The following is a 21,292-nucleotide window of genomic DNA, read 5'->3' as shown; positions in this document are numbered from 1 at the left end:
GGGAGAGATCCAGAAACCCATCCGCTACTTTGAAAGAGACTGAAAACATGTGACCACACAAATCTCATGGGTTTACTTAAATGTCTTTCAAACAAATGGTTTGAATGGATTTCTCCCACCCTCCCTCCCCACTGAGCCACTCAATGGAAAACAGCAGCTCAAAGGGCCAGATTCTCAGGGCTGCTGGTGGCTGATGGAAATGGGGTCTCAGACACAAAGCCCAGCGGGGGGCACTTATCATAAAGGCAGCCTTGGCTAGGAGAGAATGAAAGGCAGACACCTGAGAGGAGCCTGCGGAGGGTTAAGGGAGGTCAGCATCCGTCGGGGAAGGCTCAGGCCCCTTGACCTGCAGTCAGAGGGTAACTCCCAAGTCCAGCAGAACCTGTGTCCTTTCCGCCTGCCACAGGCAGAGGGGTCTGGCTGCCAGGAGTCGGACACAGCGCTGCCCCTGATCAGGCCCTTGCCTGGAAGACCATGCCCTGAGCAGCCACTTGGGTGCAAGCTCTCACTAGGCAGTTGGGACGGGCAGTGGGGTCTCCTTGGGCAGCACAAGTTGCTTAGAAAACCAGGCAGGGGCCAGCTGTGACGACGCACACCTGTAATCCCAGGGACTCAGGAGGCTATGGCAAGAGGATCGCAAGTTGAAGGCCAGTCTGGGCAACTTTGTGAGACCCTGTCTCAAAATAAAAAGGGCTGGGGATGTAGCTTGGTGGTAGAGCACCCCTGGATTCAGTCCCTAGTACAAAAAAAAAAAAAAAATTAAGAGAAAATTTTTAAAAATCAGATAGGGTAGGAGAGAGAATGCCATGCAACTTCCCAGATGAGAGTTAGAACGGTGCGGGCTGGGGAAACAGCTCAGTTGGCAGAGTGCTTGCCTCACATGCACAAGGCTTTGGGTTCACTCCCCAGTACCAACAACAATAACAACAACAACAAGAGTTAGAAGGGCTCTGGGAAACCAGAGTTCAAGACTCTGATCACCAGAATTTTACAGTGAGGACCCTAAACCCAGAGAGAGACTCAGACATGCCCCAGGTCACACAGCTTTGAGTCTTTGCCCTGTCCTTGGTGTCATTCCAAGCCTTATTCGTCCCACCATTACTTCCCGAGTACATTCCATGTGCCCAGCCTCTGGAATTCAGGTCTGGGGGCCTAGGCGACACCCTGATGAAAGCCGAACTCTGCCCCAGAGCCTTGCTGCTCTCTGTCCCCATCCTTTCCCTTTGTAGATCAGAGGTGGTACCCTTGCCATCACCAGGGACGACCCAGCAGAGAGGAGGTGAGAGAGTGAAGGGTGGGAGCAAGAGGCACGGCCTGGGGTTGAGGGGACAATCACGAAGGTCCTCCAGGCCGAGGAGCAGGGTGCCGGGAATCTGGGCTGCCACTGGCCAGGCAGGCCTTTGGCATCAGGCAGGGCAGGTGGACCCTGGGCAGACTGTGTGCACCTACCCTCTTCTCCTTACCAGATACGTTCTCTACAGAAAATAGAAACCTACCAAGATCACCCAAGAGCCATCTGGGAAAATCGTAACTACTAACATCCTCTTTTTCTCTGGTCCGAATATGGGGCCACTCGGTACCCACCACTTTTTTTCCAAGGAATTAGAGAGAGAGAAACTTTTCTCTTCATCAAATGCTTTTCAGCCACCATCTTTCCTCCTCAGCACAGAGCAATCCATGTAACTGATGTGCGTGAGTCTCCTCGACCAGCTCCCGCGGGGTTCACGAGGCTCTGGCTGTGACAAAACCCCTCTGCAGCTGGATCCAAGGCAGAGCAGCTCTGGGGCCCAAGCTTTGGTGGAGCCTGAATGGAGCCTGGTTCTCCCCAGGCAGAGGCAAAGCTTCATGCACACGGTGGAGGGTCGGGAGTACTGGCTCTGCCCTCGCGGCAGCTCTCAGGCAGAGAGCAAGTCCCAGTGATGTGCAAACTCAAGTGTTTAAACAGAACCAATTGGTAAATGCAGAGTCCCATGCTCCCACCCAGTAATCCTGAATCAGTGATTCCAAGCAAGGGGCGTGCAGCAGGCCCCATTATGAGCAGCTGACCACAGGAGAGTTTCAGTGCTGGAGCTAACCAATCTGCACTTGGGAGCATTGGGGTGCTGAGGTTCTTCGTTTCTCCCTGCTCCCAGGCTGGTTCAGGGGCCATACTCTGGCCCATTGTGTGACACCCACGTGTGCACCTGTGTGGGTACTGGGCCGCACAGACGACAGGCACTGTTTGCCTAGCAGAATGATCACAGCGAGCACTTACTAAAGGTCAACTCTATGCCCTCACCACTCACCACTCAAGGTGTGGCCCATGGATCAGTGGCAGCCAGTTTCTTCTAAGAAATGCAGATCTGGGCCCCACCTGGCCTGAGCTGGAACCTGCATCCCCAAGCTCCTCAGGGGATCTAGGAGCCCACTGAAGAAGTGCTACATAGAGTCCTGGATGAGTGACATGTGCCATGCCGTGTGCCTAATGTTCCTGAGAAGTTCATTATTCCCCTGATTCTACAGGTGGAAAGCACAGCTGAGGTTAAGTTACTTGGTTGAGATTCACAAGTACCAATAGCAGGAGCTGGGACAGGAAGCCAGACCATTTTAACCCAAAATCAAGGCACCACCTGAGGTGTCCTATTCAGATCCCAATAACATCCCCCCCTCTTTTTTTTGTACCAGAGATTAAACCCAGGGGTACTTAGCCACTAAGCAACATCCCTAGCCCTTTTTATTTTTTAATTTTGAGACAGGGTATCGCTAAGCTGCTTAGGGCCTCACTAAATTACTGAGGCTAAACTTTCAATCCTTCTGCCTCAGCCTCCCAAGCGGCTGGGATTACAGGTCTGTACCACAGTGCTCAACACCCAACACCCACTCTTGAGGTGGGCTCACTCTCCAGTTTGCAGATCAAGCTGCAGAGATGCAGGGAAGTCAAAGGAACTGTGAAGCTGCCCTCCCTGGGGACAATGAAGCTGGACTTGACCCCACTGGCCATCTCAGAGCCCCTGTTCATTCCCTCACAGCCCATTCTGTCTGCAGCTCTGAGCCGGAGCACAGGGCCAGAGTGGGGGTCCTCCCTCCAAAGCCTGCAGGCTCTGCAGACAGGTCAGGGGCAGGAAGGCAGGAAGCAGGATCTGGGGCGGAGGAACCAGGAGCTCAGTTTGGTCTGGGGACATTCTTTCTTCACAGCCAGACCCAGTTCTGTGTGCCTTTTGAAAGGAAGTAGAGAATAGCTGTCCTCAGCCCAACGAGGCCGGCCTCTTTCAACATTCCAGTTGCTGCCATTTCCAATTACGACTTCAGAGGACTCCTATAATTTATACATCCCAGGATGCACTGCTCCAGCTGCTTTATGAGGGGAGTTCATTACACCATTAAGGTTAAACTTTTATAAAGTACCGGGCAGGTGGTGGGCTGGGCGCCTGGCTTAGTTACCGCTGCCGGAAGCCTGCTGAATAGGGTTCACCTAGGGAAGGGAGGGCACAGCTCTCTAAAGGGACCCCGAAACAGAGAAGGCAGCTCCTGAGGTGCCCAAGCCTCCATTAGCCTGTTTATTAAACTGAGCAGTATAGCAGGCAGGCAGCTAGGCGAACAGTCTGGAACAGCTCAGCAGCACTGGCAGGGGGCCTGCGGGGTGAGAGGAAGCCTCTGTGAGAGCCTGAGAGCACCAGCCAAGGCCAGGGAGGTGTGGGTCTGAGGGGGGCAGGCTGGGAGGAGGGGGGCAGGCGGGGAGGAGGGGGGCTGCCAGCCCTAGCCTGGCCTGCAGGGAGGAGGCCGGTCTCCTCAGCCAGAAGGCAGCCAAAGGGCCCACCTTTTGTCAGAACCTGCTCTTCCCATGACCTGCAGGGTTCCCAGACCTGATGCAGCAAGATGGGGAGAACAAGCAGGAAGATCCTGAAAGCAGGGGCCAGACAGACATCAGAGGCAGAAACATGGCCTCTAGAAGATTCTCTCAGTTCTCGGGCTGGGGCTCAGTGGCAGAGCACTTGCCTGGTATGTGTGAGGCCCTGGGCTCGATTCTCAGCACTACATATAAATAAATAAAACGAAAGATCCATTTAGAACTAAAAAATTTAAACAAATAAAATAAAAAGATTCCCTCAGTTCTCCAAGGATGCTGAGACCTGGGTTCTCACCTACACCTCAGCTATGAAGTAACTGAGCCTCCCTCCTAGGGTCCCCTGGGACTGTCTCGAGCACAGGGCCCGGAACAGAAACTGCCATGGTTCTCTGTATTAAACATGTGCGTTAAAGCACCCAGAACTGGGCCTGGTAGGGAGAATGCCCCAGGAAGTGTGTGTTCTTGTGGCTGCCGTCACAGCTGGAATGTCGTTTATGTGTCAGTCACTGTAGTCACTAATGGGAACTCCCAGAGGACTCTTGATAACTTTGCCCTTATTGTACCCAGCTCCACGCATGAAGCTCAGTATGCAGTAGGCACTTCACAGATGCCCCGGAACCAATGGGTGGATGGGAGATCACAAATGGCAGAACTAATCTCTGCTCCATCTGGCCTCATCCAGAGAAGATGTCGGAGGAAGACCAAGTTCTCCGCAAAGGTATAGAACTGGAACGACTGACTCTACAAGAGGAAAGCATCCCCACAACTGGTCCAGGGCTCAGAATGCCTGGTCTTCCCCACCGCCCCCCATGACGCGAGAAGACCTGCGGGGCCTGGAGCCTCCAGTCTCAGTGGGTGCGTGGCGGCCCCTGAGGCTGGGTCTGCCTCCTCCCCCGGACACTGGAGGGGCCGCCCAAACGGAAGGCTCCCGGACGCCACGGAGCTCTTGTTTGTCAAGGCTGACTGTGTTTGGGCCATGAGGCCAAGTCGTGACACCCACTCTCTGCATGCAAAGTCTGCCTGACAGGCCATCATCCCACAGTCCAAGGGGCCCAGGGCTTTGCGCAGGGAGGTGCAGAGGGGCTCTGGGGAAGAAACTGGCTTCTCCCAAAGGCCTCAGGAGAGGAAAAGTTAGACAAAGAAAAGAGCCGGGTGGAAGGGGCGCCAAAGAGAAGGAAACCAAATAGAAGAGAAACCAAAAGGGCCAGGGGCTGGGAAGCCAGCCTCAGAAAGGGCTGAGTGTGACGGGGTAAGATGCCAGAGGGACGGCTGGCCTCTGCCAGCTCTGAGAAGGTGCCCAGAGGCTGGAGGGGAAGTCCAGGGAGCTGGCCTGCATCTCAGTAGCAATAGAGGGTCACCTAGCTGCAGAAGAGACAGTGGCAGGAAAGCAAGGGTCCTAAAAGCCTGAGCACTGGCCTGGACTGACAGAGAACTGAAAGAAGTGATCGGACAGTCACGGACAGCATCTGACTCGCACTGAGTGTGCACCGTTCCTGCCCTGGGCAACCTCCTCTGTGGCCTCATTTGATGCCAGGGTGCTACGTTCTGTTTGAGCTCCTGTTTAGATGAGGAAAATGAGGCTTGGGAGGTCAAGTGTCCTGTCAAAGTAGCAGTGGACTCAAATGCAGCTGTTCTCACACTGCACCCATGTCTGAAGGCCTATGCTATGCTCAGCTTAAGGACAGAGACAGTGAATCAGAAGCAGATAATCAAGGGCGCTGAGGGGTTGCACGTCTTGGAGACAGGCAGTCTTGAGGGGGTGAAGTGTCAGGTGCTCCCCAGGGGACAGGGCATTGGGGGCTATGGGCCCCTGCAGCTGAGATTGAAAAGGCCAGGACAGTTTGCTCAGCTGTGGAGCCCAGGGCTGCCCTGTGGCGATTCCGTGGCCAGCCCAGAAATTGTAGCGAGCCAGCTACCCCAGGACAGCGGAGGAGCTCGGATGAAGTGGGAGCTGCTGCAGGGCGTGCCAGGGGAGCCTGATGTAATCCCAGCCTGCAGAGGCGGAAACTTGGGAAATGAAACAAAACGTCACCTAACGGCAGCCCAGCCACAGATTTCCAATGAGCCATGCCAGGCCTGCCGAGCCCCCACCCACGAGCCCCAGGGCTCTGCCCTCCTCTTCAGGGCCCAGGAGGAGCAGGCTCTGAACTTGCTCTTGCTCTCTGGGACTAGGGCTGGTGAGAAAGCAGAGGACTCTAGCCGACGCCCTGGGAACTCTTGCCCCGGGAACCCTGCCACCAGGATGGCGGTCTTAGTGCTTACAGGAAAAGGCTCACCTCTTCCCCAGGCTTCCACGTGCCTGGAGGGTGTGGGAGGTCAGGTGGCTGCCGGGCAGGCAAGCCATCCTCCTTCCTCACGGCCAGCCTGAATCGACCTAGTTAGGCTGAGCGTGGGAGAGGAGAGGGGAGGGAGAGCCCAGACCCAGGAGGACCCCTGCACTTCATATGACCAGGACCCAGAGCGGGAGGGCCTGCTTCAGGGACCTGAGCACTCTTCAGCCAACCAGGATACCAGGCCAGGACCTCCCACTTCTCTCCTGGTCCCACAAGGTCCTCCAGCAAGTCCTTGGCAGCTGGCAAGCCACAGAATTCTCTCACAGCCTGTCCGGGGTGGCCTGGAGAGTGGGTACAGATGTGTCAGCCCGTTATGTACCCAGCCTTAAGCATTCCTGGCCCATATGCCGGCTCTTGAACCTCACGCACACTCAATCCGAACCCTCGGTTAACACAGTGCCTCCCCTGAGTCCCTTCCAGCCAGTAAGGAGAGAGGATAAATACCGTCACTGTTGTCATACGAAGGGGGCAACGGAGGCTCAGAAAGGACCAGTGACTCATCTAAAGTTGCCCAGCAGAGCCAGGAGCAGAATCCAGGCCCAGAATTCCCCACATTCCACACTGTCTCTCTCAAGACACCCACCCTGTGGGAGGGGACACTCCTGTCCCCACAGCACAGGAGGGAGCCCAGCACAGGCAGGCGGGAGATGACATGGGCTCCTGATAAACACAAACAGGACCAAGGAGGCAGAGAGAAGGGAATCCCAAGGAAAAATCACACCATGCCCTGAGGATGCAGGCCACCAGCTTCAAGCCACAGAATTCCCGGCAAATGACCCTGGGCACGTTTCTAAGCTTCATCTATAAAATGGGTTCACAGCACCTACCCCTTGGGGTGCTGAGGGGGACGAAATGAGGTGAGGTGTGAGAAGCGTCTAGTCTGGAGCTGGCCCCTGTGTTCGGCACACCGCCCTCTGCCACTATCCCACCTCTGCAGCAAGGTAGGAACTGGGAACACTGGCGCTCCTTAGGTAGACAGCCCTGGGGTCAGTGAAGCAGGAGAAAGGCTTCATGGAGGAGGAGGGCTTCGGCGGGGCCTGGAGGAGAGGAGGGCATGGGTCACTGCATGTCCTTGAGCAGGTAACTCAACCTTTCCCGCCTCCCCTGTAAGTTGGGGGAGGGAGGGAGGAGTGACAGGTGTGAGGACTTGAGAGGTCCTCTGTTCTCCATGTTGGGTCCAAGCCCTTGGCAGTCACGGTGGGCACCACTATCATGACTGCTAGTCTGTGACCTCCTACAGACAAGCCTTGTGCCCTCTCTGATCCCCAAACCTGACAGGGTTGACAAAAGCCAAGCCTAGGGCCCTGTCCTCTGGAGGACCAAGGTGCAGTTCCACATGTGTGCCTGTCCATCAGGGTGCACGTGCTGGAGGTGAAGGGTGTATGGTGCATGATGAAGGGACATGAATAATAAATTAACCTCAAGGAAGTCTTGGAACATCAATCATAAATTAATTAAATGGCTCCAGGAGAGACAATGACAGGGGCCTACTGGGGATGAATTAGAACAGTGCCTGCGTCAGCTCCCGCGGCCGAGGCCACCTCCCGCCCCCGTGGAAGGCCGCAGCCACCTTGCCTGGGAGGCCTCCAGGTGCAGGAATGGCTCTCGGGAGCAGCCCCCAAACCATGCAAAGACAAGCCCCGCTCTCCTCCCACCCGGCCCCCAGCTCAGAGAACTCTCGAACACTGAAAGGGTTTTGATGAAACTTCCCAGAATAGCAACCTCCTGGGCTGAACTCAGGCAGGCGAAATTTCAAGGGGTAATTTGGTGAGAAAATGATCAAACGCCTGGAAACAAGTGCTGGGAACACTGGAACCCCTCAGTGGTCCTCAGGGATGAGAAGAGCTTTGCAGGCAGCACACACAGCCACCCAGGGACCCTGAGAGCCTCCGGCTCACCCTCCAGCCCGCACTCCAGGAGTCTCCAGCTGAGAGTCAAGTGGGAAACACATCTCAGGGACACTTGAGGCCCCTGCGCTGGCTCCAGCGTCCCTTCCCCATGCCCACTCCCCACGAACTGAGCTGACCAACCTGGCGGCTTCTCCTCTGGCTGTAACCCCTCCGGTTTTGATTCTCCCTTTGCTCCCCAGGGTGGAGGGACTCTCCACCCGGGCACTCACGGGTACCTGTCCCTCACCAGCCCTGGCACCTGCCACCAGACACCTCTTCCTGGGGGCAGCACCAGGCCCACGCACTTGCTCGGGACACTTCCGTGGCTGCCATGCTTTCTCTGGTCCTGCAGTCCTGCCCTGCACTGGCTCCTGCTCCCCTCAGCTCTCACGGTGTGTGCTGCGCTCCCACCTCAACTCCAGACCCACTGCAAAGGCCCCTCTTCCAGCTGTGGCTGCAATTCCCGAGGGCTACTTTCAGTAGTTCAGCCCTGCTGCTCCTGAGGGCCCCTGACTGCCCGGGTTCAAGTCACTTCCTCCCCTTTGACCTCTATTAGCACCCACTTCTAGAAATTCCAGTGTCTCCTAAAGACAGCCCCAGAGGGCAGACCCAGGCTCTGGGACATCCCGCTCCTCTACATGGCCCTCTCCAACCCCAACCCACAGCTGGGGCCCAAGAAATAACTGCACTTCCCAGGCTAACACATTCCTGCATGTGACAGATATGCAGACAGATATGCTGACAGATATGCAGACTTCTGCGCCCCAGGGGCAGGATAGATTCTCCTCACCAAGCCTGGAGTCTAGTACACCTTCCTGTGCTAATCTATGCAGATCATGATGTAACCACTTGCTTCGAGAGATTCTGGCTGCAAGAGCAGAAACATTTACTGAGCGCTCCTTTCATCTGATGGCCCTGCCTCCAGGCAATCCACGGTGAAATTCTCACGATTTTCCTGCGTGGGAAGCTGACTGTCCCCATCTTACAGATAAGGAAACTGAGGTGTGCGGAGGTCGGGCACAGGAGACACAGCTACAAGGCTGTCCCCTGTCATCCGTGGACTGTCCCCAGCTGACTTCCAGGTGGCTGGAGGAGGGGCTCCGAGGCAGGCAGGCGTATGGGACGCCCCCAAGTAGTGCACACACCCCCAGCCAGGGCTTCCTTCTAAGGAACCCTGAGAAAGCAGAAGGGCTCCGCTCAGGAGACCACCACTGAGGGACGAAACCCACCCTCCCGCCTCCCCCAGCCCAGGCTGCCTCCTCCTGCTCCCTCCGCTGTTCCCTCCTGCTGCCGCCAGGAGCCCAGCAACGCCCCGCTTCACACACCCACTGACACCAGGCCAGCCAGACACCAGAGCCCACAAATTCCCACGCCACCAGCCGCTCCACGCCCCCTCAGCCCTCACTTCCCACAGACACACTTGCGGGCACACGCGGCTGCACACACGTGCACTTCCTGGGCAGCCTGGAGGGGTGAGCCCAGTCCCCGCTCTCCACCTCGACCTGGTGGAGGCCTGGGTACTGCTCCAAACACCGCATGAAAACGACACCCTTCCCCTTGGCCACGCTCATCCCCTCCACGTCACCTCCCTGTGCTCCTTAGCAGCAAAGAAGTCCCCACCAACAGGCAGCCTCCTGGGTCTCCCAGGCCCCACACATGTACGCTTTTCTGTCCAACCCAGAAAGACCAAGCCCAGCTCAAGTCTTATCAGAAAGGGAAAAAAATAATAATCAAGATAAACAGCTTTCAGCGCTGCCGCAAGAAGGCAACCACACCCTCCAAAGTCCTGGGCTCCGCGGTTCTACAAGATCTATCTTCCTCTGACCACACGCTCATTGAGCTCTCCCCCAGCGCCACTTGCCCCGTCCACTGGAGTGTAATGTAGAGCTATTCTGGTGAGAAATTGAACGCAGACAGAGTGTCGGGCCAACAGGTGATTAAACGCTGAGGTCCCCCTCTGGCCTGGGAAGAGGGTCAGAGCAGGCAGTGGCTTCCCCTGACAGGCTGTGCCTTCAGCTGTGGCCCTCTGACCCCATGCTCCCAGCACTGGTCAGCATCCTCTAGCCAGAGATGCCTGATTCCCTGGGACCCCTCGAGCAGAGCAGCCGGGCACCATGATTTATGGGGCAGCGGAGAGAGGAAAGGTTGCCAGGAGCTGAGCACAGCAACTTTGGAGAAACACGGATAAAGAAACTGGGAATGGGACCCAGAACGAGAGCTGGAAACCTCAGCTCCAGATGCAGCTTGCCCTCGTGTCCACTCCTGCGTTGCTACCCCTGCTTCAGCTGGAGTCTGTCAAAATCAGCATCTGTGCACAATGACAAGGGCCGGTCACCTGACTGGGCTCCCCACTGCCTCAAGCCCCAGTACTGGGAAGAAAGTTCGGGAAGAAAGCTGGACTCTGCTTTTGGAGAACAGAGGCCAACCCCTCCTCTCAGCGTCTTCTGATCCGCCCCGCCTGCAGCCCAGCTCGGCTGCACAGAGTCCCAGCACCCCAAGCAGATGGCAAGGGGTGGCTGAAAAGGGCTCCTGGAGCCCAAAACCATAAGGCGGAGCCACCAATCAGAACAAACAGGCGGAGGTGTGCAGGGTGAGCTGAGGGGACATGAGTACTGGGTATTCACAACAGGGAGGCTAGGCGTCCTCCTTCACGGACTCTGCACTAAAGAGAGCTTTCCAGGCGGAAGCTGAAGTGCCAACTAACTCCCTCGGGAGGTAGAAAGGCACTGCAGAGTGTGCGGGAGGCTTCCGGCACCCTCAGGCCAACCTGGGAACGACCCAGGAAGCCCTTGCAATGCCAGGCCAGTGTCCAAGCAGCAGCCACTGGGACAGGGCGAGTCTCACAGCATGGAAAAGTCAGCTCACCCAGCCTGGCCGGCCACGTCCCACACAAGTGGTTCAACCCTGCTGCTGGTCACAAACCAACAACTCTTCTGCCTTGGGGAGCAAGCTTGGGAAATGGGTTGCTGGCTATGCAGACATCCACAGGGAATGCTCGAGAACCAGCCTCGGTTCAACAGAAATAGGCTTCCCTGAGCCAGGCCTCCCAGTCCGAAGGTCTGTAATTCAGGTTCTGCAGCCCCCTGTCAGGATCTAGGCTCCTGGTGGCTGAAAGCAAAGCAATTTGCAGCCCGCCTCATCTTCTCCACCTGTGGTGGTCTTTGAGCCAGAAACAGAACCACATCAGGAGAGTTCTCCTTGGAGAATTCACACCACACCTGTGTGCCACCCGTGGAGCACCCTCCAAGGGTGCTCATTGTCCCTTTTCCTTCCCCCATGTGTCTGGGGCATCACCCACTGTCCCCAGTCTCTGCCATCTGGCTTCAACCTCCTTCACAGGATCACCCAGCCCTGGTCCCACTCTGGATGCCCTGACCCACTTTACGTTCTTCAGGCCACAGTCCCCCAAATGTTGATGTGACTTCTCCCCACCCCCAACCTCAGAACCCGGAGCCAAGGGGAATTCTCCAGAGAAAACACACTTCCCAATTTTCCCTCCCACACAGGTACCCTAGATCTGTCAGCAGCAGACACCTCCCAGACCTACCCAAACGATGAGAAGTGTCTGCAGCCCAAGCAAAGGGCTTCATCCTGTTTGGGCCACTCCTGCAGGATTCCATAGTTGCTGCGGCCATGCTCAAAACCGTCCTCGGGAGACCTGGGGCCTGGTTTCAGCTCAGTAGCTGACTCACAGTGTCAACAGATCCCACTTTCCCCACCAGCATGTACTCTCAGGGCCTCTAATTCCCTATGACAGGCCTTCAACCTTCCGGCTCCCTTCCTCCCAAATCACATTCCAGGCCTCCCATTTCCTATGGCCTCAAGAGCCTCCTGCCCTGGTCTCTTTACCTGAAGAGAATCCCTGACCTTTGTACAGCCTTCTTCTCTTTACAGAGGGTTTCCACGTGCACCATCTCCTTTCATTCTCTATGATTACCATCCACCACATAAAGTGGCCCTGAGAGGTAGAGTCACCTGCTCAAGGTCACACAACCTAGATTGGAATTCAAGTTATCTGGCTCCAAATGCACTTGGACAATACTTCACCTTCAGGGAACTCAACAGTCTATCTCCAAACATCCTCCTTAGCATATCAGTGACCACCTGCCACCCTAGTCTCCAATATCCTCAACCTCATCTTTTTGGGCTCCTAAAATGTTTTGCCTGGACCCTCCCAAGCTCACCCCTTTTATTCTCTTGCCCCAGATGCCACTTCCCCTAAGAAATCCACAAAGACTGGAAGATTTCCCCCACATCCTAAGACTTCTCCAGGGGTCTGGAAACTGCCCCTCTGTGAAGCAGGACACCCTGTGACACTGAGCACAACCCTTACCCAAAGCTTCCCAAAAAGACTGGTGAGGGGAGATGCAATCCTAGCACACTCCCAGTAGCTGCAGAAGCACCTCCCAAGCATCCCACAAATGATCCTCTGGACCCAAGGGTTTCCAAGCATCAAAGAAGAGAAAAAACTCCCAGATACCCCGGAGTGAACCCACCAACCCCATGAGAAGGAAGAGTCAGGGGACTACAGACAGATGGTGCACCACACAGTCCCCTGACCCACTGACACCTCTCAGCACTTTCACGATTCTCATAACACATTCAGTGACAGGGATCTCCACTGAGAACCACCCATCCCTCCTGTCTTCCAGAAGCTGGATGAATACATGCCCCCAGACAACACTATACCTAGGTTAGTCTCTGAGTCACCATCAGGAACCTTGTGGTGGAAGCACCTCCTGGTGTCTCTCTTTCATGTCCATTATAAAGGACACCAAGCTTCTCCAGCTCTCAGTCCACTGTACCCAGCAGGCATTAGAGCTGGGACCTCTCCACCGAAGCAATGCCCCCTCATTATCTCCAGAAGGGAAGGGTGGGCAGTTACCTTCCCATCCACCCAGAGTCTGAGGGCCACCAATTTCTCCCTCATAGTGCCAGACAGTCCTCTGACATTGCATTGAGCCAAGGCCAGTTCTTGAAGGGAGTCATGCCAGGGACTCCTGCCATGCTGAAGACACCGATTCTTCAACCTCCAGTGCCATCATCCCAGACCATATCAAGTTCAAGGCCAGAACCATCCCAGCACCTAAGCTGTGGCAGCACTTCCTCACGCCCATGCCAGCACCAGCAGTCCACCCACCCTGAACGGTAAGAGGGCTGTGCGCATCACCTACCTGTCCAGAGAGCTGCAACCGCCTCACACCTGGGCGGCTACCACCACGCCAAGGCTGGGGTGAGTCTTCTGACACCCGTGCCCGGAAAACCACACTGCCTGTGCCGGACCCACGTTGCCCACACCCGCGCCATGGGTGTCACCATCCCCACACGGTGCCAGGAGCTCCGCGGACCTCACACCTGCCACTGGCGCGCGTGGCAGCCGCCCGTCGGGCCGGCCACCGCGCGCCCTGGACACTGCCCAGCCCGCCGCGCCGCTTGCACCGCGCCCGCGCCCGGGGCCCACCCCGCCGCGCCCCAGGCCCCTCTTACCTCCCGCCCGCCGCAGGGCTCGGCCCGCCACCGCCGCGGCGACCGCCACCTCCATCCTGGGCTCCCCAAGGCCCCGATTCACTAACGCCGCTTCCGCAGGGCGCCGGCGCCGGCGCGAAGGCCGCCTCCGCCCCCCGGGGGACGCTGCGTCCTTTACGTAAACCCCACTCCGCCGCCAGCGGTGACCATGGCGACGGCCGTGGTGCGGCAGCGCCCCCTGGCGCCAGGGAGGGGAGCAACGCCGAGGCCCGAGCGATCGGAGCTTTTGGCGGGCGCTGGCCGCGCGTGGGGGCGGTGGGCTGTGGGCTCTGGTCTCCGCCCGGGCTCGGGGGGCAGCCGGGAGGACCCGGCCGGCCGCACTGCATGTGGGGATGGGAGCTCCCTGGGTCCCCCTCCTTCAGGCCCCGCGTGACCGGGTTTAGCGTGGGAGAGGAAAAAAAAAAAGCAAGTAGGATCACTGGAGAACTGGTTCATTGGGAGGGAGGAAAGAGAGATGGGCTCCACCTCCTCGGGGTGACGGAGCAGCTCCTTTAGGAGTCGGAGCACATCACCGCGTGTCCTCCCCTCCACCCCCACACCACCCCTCACAATGTCCAGCATCGTGCCTGACATCCAAAGAGGCCCTTGGTCAATTCTGAATTTCTGGTAAATGCAGTAAATCGCCCCTCCTGTTCTCCTTCACACACGCCCATTCATTCTGGGCTGTAAGTCGCTTAACACGCCTTCCTGAAAGCTGCTCTTTGGCAGGGGCCCTGCAATGCCCATGCGTAGTGCAGAGCTGAGCGAGTGGGTGGGCACAAACAGAAGCTGAACAGGGGCCCTGCCCTCAAGGAGCTCAGTCTGCTGGGGGAGGCAGACGGATGGGGCTAAGCAGAGCACCGCACGGAGGGCCGACAGAGCCCCTTAGAAAGGACTCTGAAGTGAGACTTGGGGGTGGGTCTGGAAGGGCATGATGATTCAACCAGGTCTCAAAGGTCAAGCAGAAAATCCATAAGCAGCAAAAAGAGGAGTGCACGCTTCAGGCAGGGGTAGTGCCTCTAACACATTTCCTGAGCCCTATTGTCTTCCCAAGAAATCAGGGTGATTGGCTGCGGTTCAGGGTGAGTGGGAGCCACAGGCTGAATATAAAGGGGTGTGTGGAGGTGGAGTCCAGCCTGAAAACTACCTGGACACTTGGCTGAAAGTGAAACTGTGAGTCCCGGACAGTTTCCTGCTGTTGAAGCCGAGGCAGCCGCTCCTGAAAGGAGAATGTGTTATTTATTTATTTTGAAGGCAAACGGTGGCTTAGGTAGAAAAGGGAAATGGGGAGTGGGGACACCTCAAGGAATTCAAGGAGCAGTACGATCCTCCACCACAGTTCAGAAAGGACAGAGATCAGCAGGGCGTTAGGGACTGACTGTAGCAATCACAGTCCAGGGACCTTTTTACTAGATCATTGCAATTCATCAGAATCAGAACGGTAGGACTTAATGTCACCTTATTCAAAGTTCCAAATTTCAGGAAGAAAGAATTATTGGTCCAACGTGGACTGTAATCTATCAGCTATGGCTGGGGCAGAAAGTGCCGTGTAATACAGACCTGTTGGCACATTCTTCCATATTGACAAAAGTCCCCAAAGAAGAAGTCCTGAGTAATCACTCCAAAGATGGTCTCATTCCACCCCTTGGCTGCTCCATGCACAGAAACCCATAGGAGACCATGTGCGCGCATGTGCCCCACCCCCGCCTATAAATACTCCTCATTCATCCAGACTTGTCCTCACCCAACAAATTCTAATACTCCATGCTCAGCCACCTCCAGAATTATGAGACTACTACTAATCAAGATCTCCCAGTGATGTCTATTCCTCCTCAGGAGCTCAGGTGATTTCATCTGGACATTCAACAACTGGATTAAAAGGTGCATTTAACAACCACCAGCATATCCTTTGAACTCTTGGAACTCCACATGGTCATTGGCACCACTGGGGAGGTTGTTAGAAATGCAGAATCTCAGGCCCAAGAATCTCAGCCTGTTCACCAGATCCCCGGGTGATTTGTGTGCACATTAGAGCTTGAGAAACAAAGAGTTACTGTGAATACTGGAGAAAAGGAACAGAAAAGGTAAAAAAAAGTTTTAAACTGTGGTCATTCCAATTCTGAAAAGACAGAGGCTGGAGTGTAGCTCACTGGACAATGCATGCTTAGCCAGCCCAAGGGCCTGGATTCTATCCCCAGCATCTGTCCCCTAAGAAAAGACAAAAGAAGTGGTTAATTATTTAGACTCCAGTGACAAACAAGGGCATCCAGGTAGAGGCTCATGCTTTATTGTTGTAACTGATGGCAAACTTCTAGAAGGTATTTATGACTTCCTTCCTCTAATTCCTTATTCCTCCGGATTGCCTCCTGCCGGAATCTCATTTGATCAGGGTTCTTTGCCCCTGTGTAGACTGACCTAAGTCTTTGTCCTTGAGGACTGAGCCTTTGGTGATTCCAGCTATAAAGTGTCTCAACAGGCTTCCATTTGCACCAGTTGCAAGGATGTAGAAGGTACTCCGTGAGGACCTTGGGTTCTAGGTCCCACACTTACCCTTAAATATGTGGTAAAGATCCCCAAACAGCTGGGCACACTGGCACTCACTACTCAGGATACTGAGACAGGAGGATCACAAGTTCAAGGCCAGCCTGGGCAACTTAATGAGACCTTGACTTAAAGTAAAGAAAAATGAATAGGGCTGGGGATGTAGCTCAGTGTAGAGCTCCCTGGGTTCTATCCCCAGTCCTGGGGGCGGGGATCCTCAAGTGGTCAGGTGTTAGTCCCGGTCTCCAATTCAGTGGAACCACCACAGTCGAATCCCAGAATCGCCAGCACAGGTAGCAAACCTGTTGATGACGTGGGGGGGCCCTATCATCACCTCCGCCCCTGGTTCTGAGACCCGTTGGAAGAACAGCCTGGTTTTGCAGCTATGAAGCTCCGATGCTGTGGTTTTCTCTTGGAGTCACTTTCAGCCCACTTCTGACGAAGTTGGGCCAGGGGCCTTTGGAGATAGTCACCAGGGTCATGGGGAGACTGGAGCTGGGGAGAAGGACAAGAGTGTGGGCACTGGAAACAATGACAAGCCATAGACTGGTCCTGGTCCAGCTGCTGGGCTGCGTTCCCTCTGCTCCGTGCTAAATTCCCACTCTGGCCTCAGTTTCCCTGTGGGTCCCAGTGGGGATAATAACATGGCTCCTCCTCCCAGGGGACTGTGTGGATTAACTAATGAATGAGTGTGACATCGCCTGCTTCCACAAAGGGGCTGATTAAATGCTGAGTGTTGTTATTAGAGGCGATGGAGGGTGTGTGACAGGCAGAGTCGGCTGGAGACGGGAGACAGATAGGCTCCCCTTGCCTCCCCCCACCCTCTTCCTTCGCCCGCCCCCCCCCCACCATGCTCCACTCCGCAAGCTGAACATCTTGCAAGACAAAACCAAGAGGATTTTGGGCACCCCAAAGACAACACATAACTTTTGCGCAATTTCCCCTCTGCTGGAATGTGAGTCACGGTGGAGCTTCATCACGTAATCCATCTCCGACAGCTGGCACAGCTGTACCCGGCTGCAGACCCTCAGCTCCCAGCAGCTGCAGACTGAGATGGTTTGGGCCACTGACTGCCGAGCCCTGTGGCTAGTGTGAGATCATTGCCCACCCCTGAAGGCTGGGTCTTTCACCCCTGAGTGTTGTAGGGTGCTGGCTCCCATCCTGGGTCCTGGCGCCTCTGCTAGGGGTGGGTGGAAGGAATTGCTCAGTGCTGCCACCAGGTAATAAGTCTGCCTCTGACAACAGAGGGGAGCGTTGTTTACCCACGGAGCTCCAGCACCGACTCAGCCTGCCTGGGGAGGGGACAGAAAGCTCTGGAGGCTGAGCTGTCAGACTCCCACAGGGAGAGAAACCAGCCGGTGGCCAGGTCTAGGAAATGTGTGGGAGTCAGGTCTGGGACACCTGGAGCCATCATCTGGGCACCCCCTGGTAGATTTTCAGACCCCCTTGCCTCTGAAAACAGCTGCTCTCCCTCCGCTGCCCGGCCTCTCCCCTGGCTTCCTTGGCTTGCCCACTGCTGTGAAGTGACCGGGCTGGATTACTGGGCAAACAGGTTGGACGTGGGGCTGAACCACATGGCTTTGCTGGCAGTCCAGGGACTGGAAGGTCAGCCACGGCAGACATACGCCAAGGTCCTGTCCAAGAGGTAAGCCGTTCGTTCCCTTCCACCGGAGGGGAGCCTGCAAGCCCGCATCTTTGACCTGAGTTATCACAGTTTGCCGTCCTCTGAGTCTCAACAGATCTACAGGGCAGAGGGTGATGAGGGACACGCTCGAGAAGGTGATAGTGATGGTGGCTTGGTGACAGTGGTGATGACACAGAGGAGAAAGAGGACCCATGCTTCCAAGGGGACCTTCTGGGAGGTTTTTCCACTTCTGCCTCATCCACCCCGCTGTCCCCCCATCACGTGGGTATCTCCAGCACTTTCCCTGCAATGCCCAGAGGGTTGGGAGATCCTGCATCTCATTAAACCAGCCTGTTTGTAAGTCCTGCTCCCGGGGGCATCGTAGTAACTAGTTTTCCTCCTCGGGGCACTGGGGAGCTACCAGAGTGAAAACACAGATGTCTCAGAGGAAGGCGTGTGTGCTTACCGACTAGTGTGATTCATCTGGACTATCTGGACACCAACCACCAGAGTGGAGTCTGTGCTCTGAAGGAAGTCTACCCACCCACCAGGTCACCCACCCACCCACTCATTCTGCCACCCACCTACTCCTCTACCCACTTGCCCACCCACCTAATCTGTCCCTTCACCCATCCACTCACCCATCCACTTAATCATCTGTCCATTCATCAGTCCATCTATCTGTCACCCATCCATCTACTCCACTGCCTCCTAAATCATGTCCTATTGATTCTTCCTCCCACATATCTTTGAGCCACCCACTGCTATCGGTTCCCACCAGGACTCTCCAAGTCCAGGGTGCCTTCGGGGACACTGCAGTGGCTCTTTCTTTTCTTCTGTCTTCCACCCAGCAGATAGATCAAGCTTTTATAAGTGAACATCAGATGATGTCACGCCATTGCTTACGACCCTGTTGCAGTTTCCCCTTGCTGGTAAGGTAAGTTCCTTCAGCGGGGGGTATAGCCCAGCAGTAGAACCTTTTCCCATCCATGGGAGGCCCTGGGTTGCAGCCCTAGCCCCAGAAACACACACAGACACACATAAGATAGACTCCAATTTTTCTTAGGTACAACATATACGTGGTAAGGCATGCAGCTCGGTGAATTTCTACACACGTACATACATGTAACCGCACTGAGATGAAGCTTCAGGTCTTCATGTCCTTCTACCACTCAGAAGTGACACTGTTTGAACTGTTGAGCCATGGATTGGTTTTGTTTGTTCCTGAACCTCTTGATCAGCCTTCATGATCCAATCACTTCACCTAAGCACAACCCCTGGACATGGCTGCACTGGGGACTAAGTCTTCAACACATCAACTTCGAAGGGACATTCTGGATTTAAACCACGACAGGCACCATCTTCAAGACAGAGAGTCTGAACTTCACCAGACAGGCGTCTGCCTGCACCTTGATCTTGGACTTTCCGACAACTGGAATTTTGAGAAATGAAGTTCCATTGTTGATGAGTTTCTCAGTCTAAGACATTTTGCTGTAGTAGCGGAACCCAGCCTGCTGGAGACGCGCTTGTACAAGCCTTTTGGTGGACGTTGCGTTTATTTTCCTTTGATAGCAGGGTGGATAGAATAATGGTCCTTTGTCCACATCTTAATCCCCAGAACCCATGAATGTATTCGGTTACATGGAAAAGGATAATCAAGGCTGCAGGTGGAGTTAAGGTTGAAAATCAGCCGACCTTGAGATGGCGACATTATCCTGGATTATTTGGAGAGGCCCAGTGTCAACCCAAGAATCCTTATGAATGGAAGAGGGGAAGGAGAGGGACAGAACCAGAGACAGCAGCTTGGGAGAGGCCTGTCCAGTCAGGGATGGCTCCGGAAATGAGCCAGGGAAACTGGGCTAGAAAAGGCAAGGTGACCGGGCTTCTCCTTTATACTCCAGAAGAAGCACAGCCAGCTGCCACCCCAATTTTAGCCCAGAGAGACCCGCTTCAGGCTTCTGACCTTCAGGACTGTAAGATAATAGGCTTGTTTGAAGTCACCAAAGTCTTGGCAATTTGTTGCAGCAGTAACAGGAAACTACCGGAATTGCTGGGTCAGAGACCCGGGGAGAGACTCGACTACCCAGCGTGGCTGACCCCGCCACCCTGTCCACCCTCTTCTCCTGCCACTCTCTGCCTGCCCTCCCTCCACATGGCAGCCCCAACCCACCAGGCTTCCGGGACAGCCCTCCTCTGCCCCGCCCTCTAGATAACAGTTCAAAGCTCACTTCCTGGAGGAAGCAGGGTCAGGCACACCGTCCTCCGTAAGCACGCCATCCGTTTCCTTCAGAGCACTTACCAAGGTTGGCCTCCACGACCTCGTCTTGGTGGTTATTCAACCTTGTCCGCTCAGGCCTCACCCCCAGACTAGAAGCTCTCTGTGGGCAGGAACTGGTCAACATCATATCTTCAGCACTTAGTAGGCTATTTACCTGGCACGTAGTAGGCCCACAACCACTAATTGGTGACATGGAATGAACTCTTCTTGTTAGGGCTGGGGCATGTCTCGGTGCCCTGAGGATGTCAGCAAGAGTGAGATGAGGAGGAGGGAGAAAGAAGGAAGGAGAGAGAGAAAGAGAGAGAGAGAGAGAGAGAGATTGATTTCATTTTAGCAGCCCCAGGTCAAGAAGGCTTTTGCAAACCGCTGATTTCTTAGTGAGAAGATCCTTGTGCCTTTACAGAAAGCTCAATGTCTTTCCAGGCCTGGCCCCTGAGGCAGGAGGGATATTAACAGTAGATGAGATGAATCAGGCTCAGAGAGGGCAGTGCTTTGGCAAGGCCACCAACGTGTTAGAATCTAGCTGGAGGGCTGGGGATGTGGCTCAAGCGGTAGCGCGCTCGCCTGGCATGCATGCAGCCCAGGTTCGATCCTCAGCACCACATACAAACAAAAATGTTGTGTGTGACGAAGACTAAATAAATAAATAAATAAATATTAAAATTCTCTCTCTCTCTCTTAAAAAAAAAAAAATAAAGAATCTAGCTGGAACCCAAATCCCACACCTTTGTCTCTGGGCTCAGTGTGTGTTGGGGGCGGGGGGCAGGTAGGGGGTATGCGTTGCCAGATTGAACAAATAAAAAAAAAAAGACACACAGTTAAATTTGAATTTCAGATGAATGATAGCCAACTTTTTAAATATAAATACAACCCAGTGACTGCGTGGGCCGTGCTCACACCGCGATGTGTAGTCCTCCTGAGGTCCCAGTGTAGCTGGGACTCCTGTAATTTGTCTGGGGTTGGGCTTTGGAGTGGGGTGGGTTGTTCCCTGCTTCCCTGCCCTTCTGGGGACCCGCCCCCACACTGCCCAGAGCCCAGCTGCTTGCTCCCTGGACAGAGCTGGCTGCCCTCTGACCGGTTTGGCCTCTGTGAGGTGTCTGGCCTTCTGCCGGGTCACGGATTCCCAACTGAGTCCATTGGCCTGTCCTGCCCAGGCTGCACCCCAAGGCCAATTAGGGCACATTCTCTGGGGCTGAGACTCGGGCATCTGGAGTTTTTAAAACTCCGCAAGTGACCCCAGCTCCCGGCTGAGGTGGAGGACCCCTGGGCCAGAGGGACCCGCGTTCCTGCTGCCTG

The 21,292-nt window shown here is 55.3% G+C and overlaps 1 protein-coding gene across 1 annotated transcript in view; it reads right to left on the bottom strand.

The window, feature by feature from the left end:
• The window catches only part of Dagla (diacylglycerol lipase alpha), a 56,966-nt gene extending 43,358 nt beyond the window's left edge, over positions 1-13,608 (bottom strand). Inside the window, exon 1 of the mRNA XM_076844683.2 lies at positions 13,536-13,608. The gene's annotated coding sequence lies outside the window, so the exon portion shown is untranslated. The remainder of the gene's footprint in view (positions 1-13,535) is intronic.
• Positions 13,609-21,292: the final 7,684 nt, after the last annotated feature.

Source organism: Callospermophilus lateralis, chromosome 2 (assembly GCF_048772815.1).
Source record: "Callospermophilus lateralis isolate mCalLat2 chromosome 2, mCalLat2.hap1, whole genome shotgun sequence".
NCBI classification, from domain to species: Eukaryota; Metazoa; Chordata; class Mammalia; order Rodentia; family Sciuridae; genus Callospermophilus; species Callospermophilus lateralis.
Note: the sequence above shows the minus strand (reverse complement) of the source record. Positions and strands in the feature narration are given on the sequence as shown.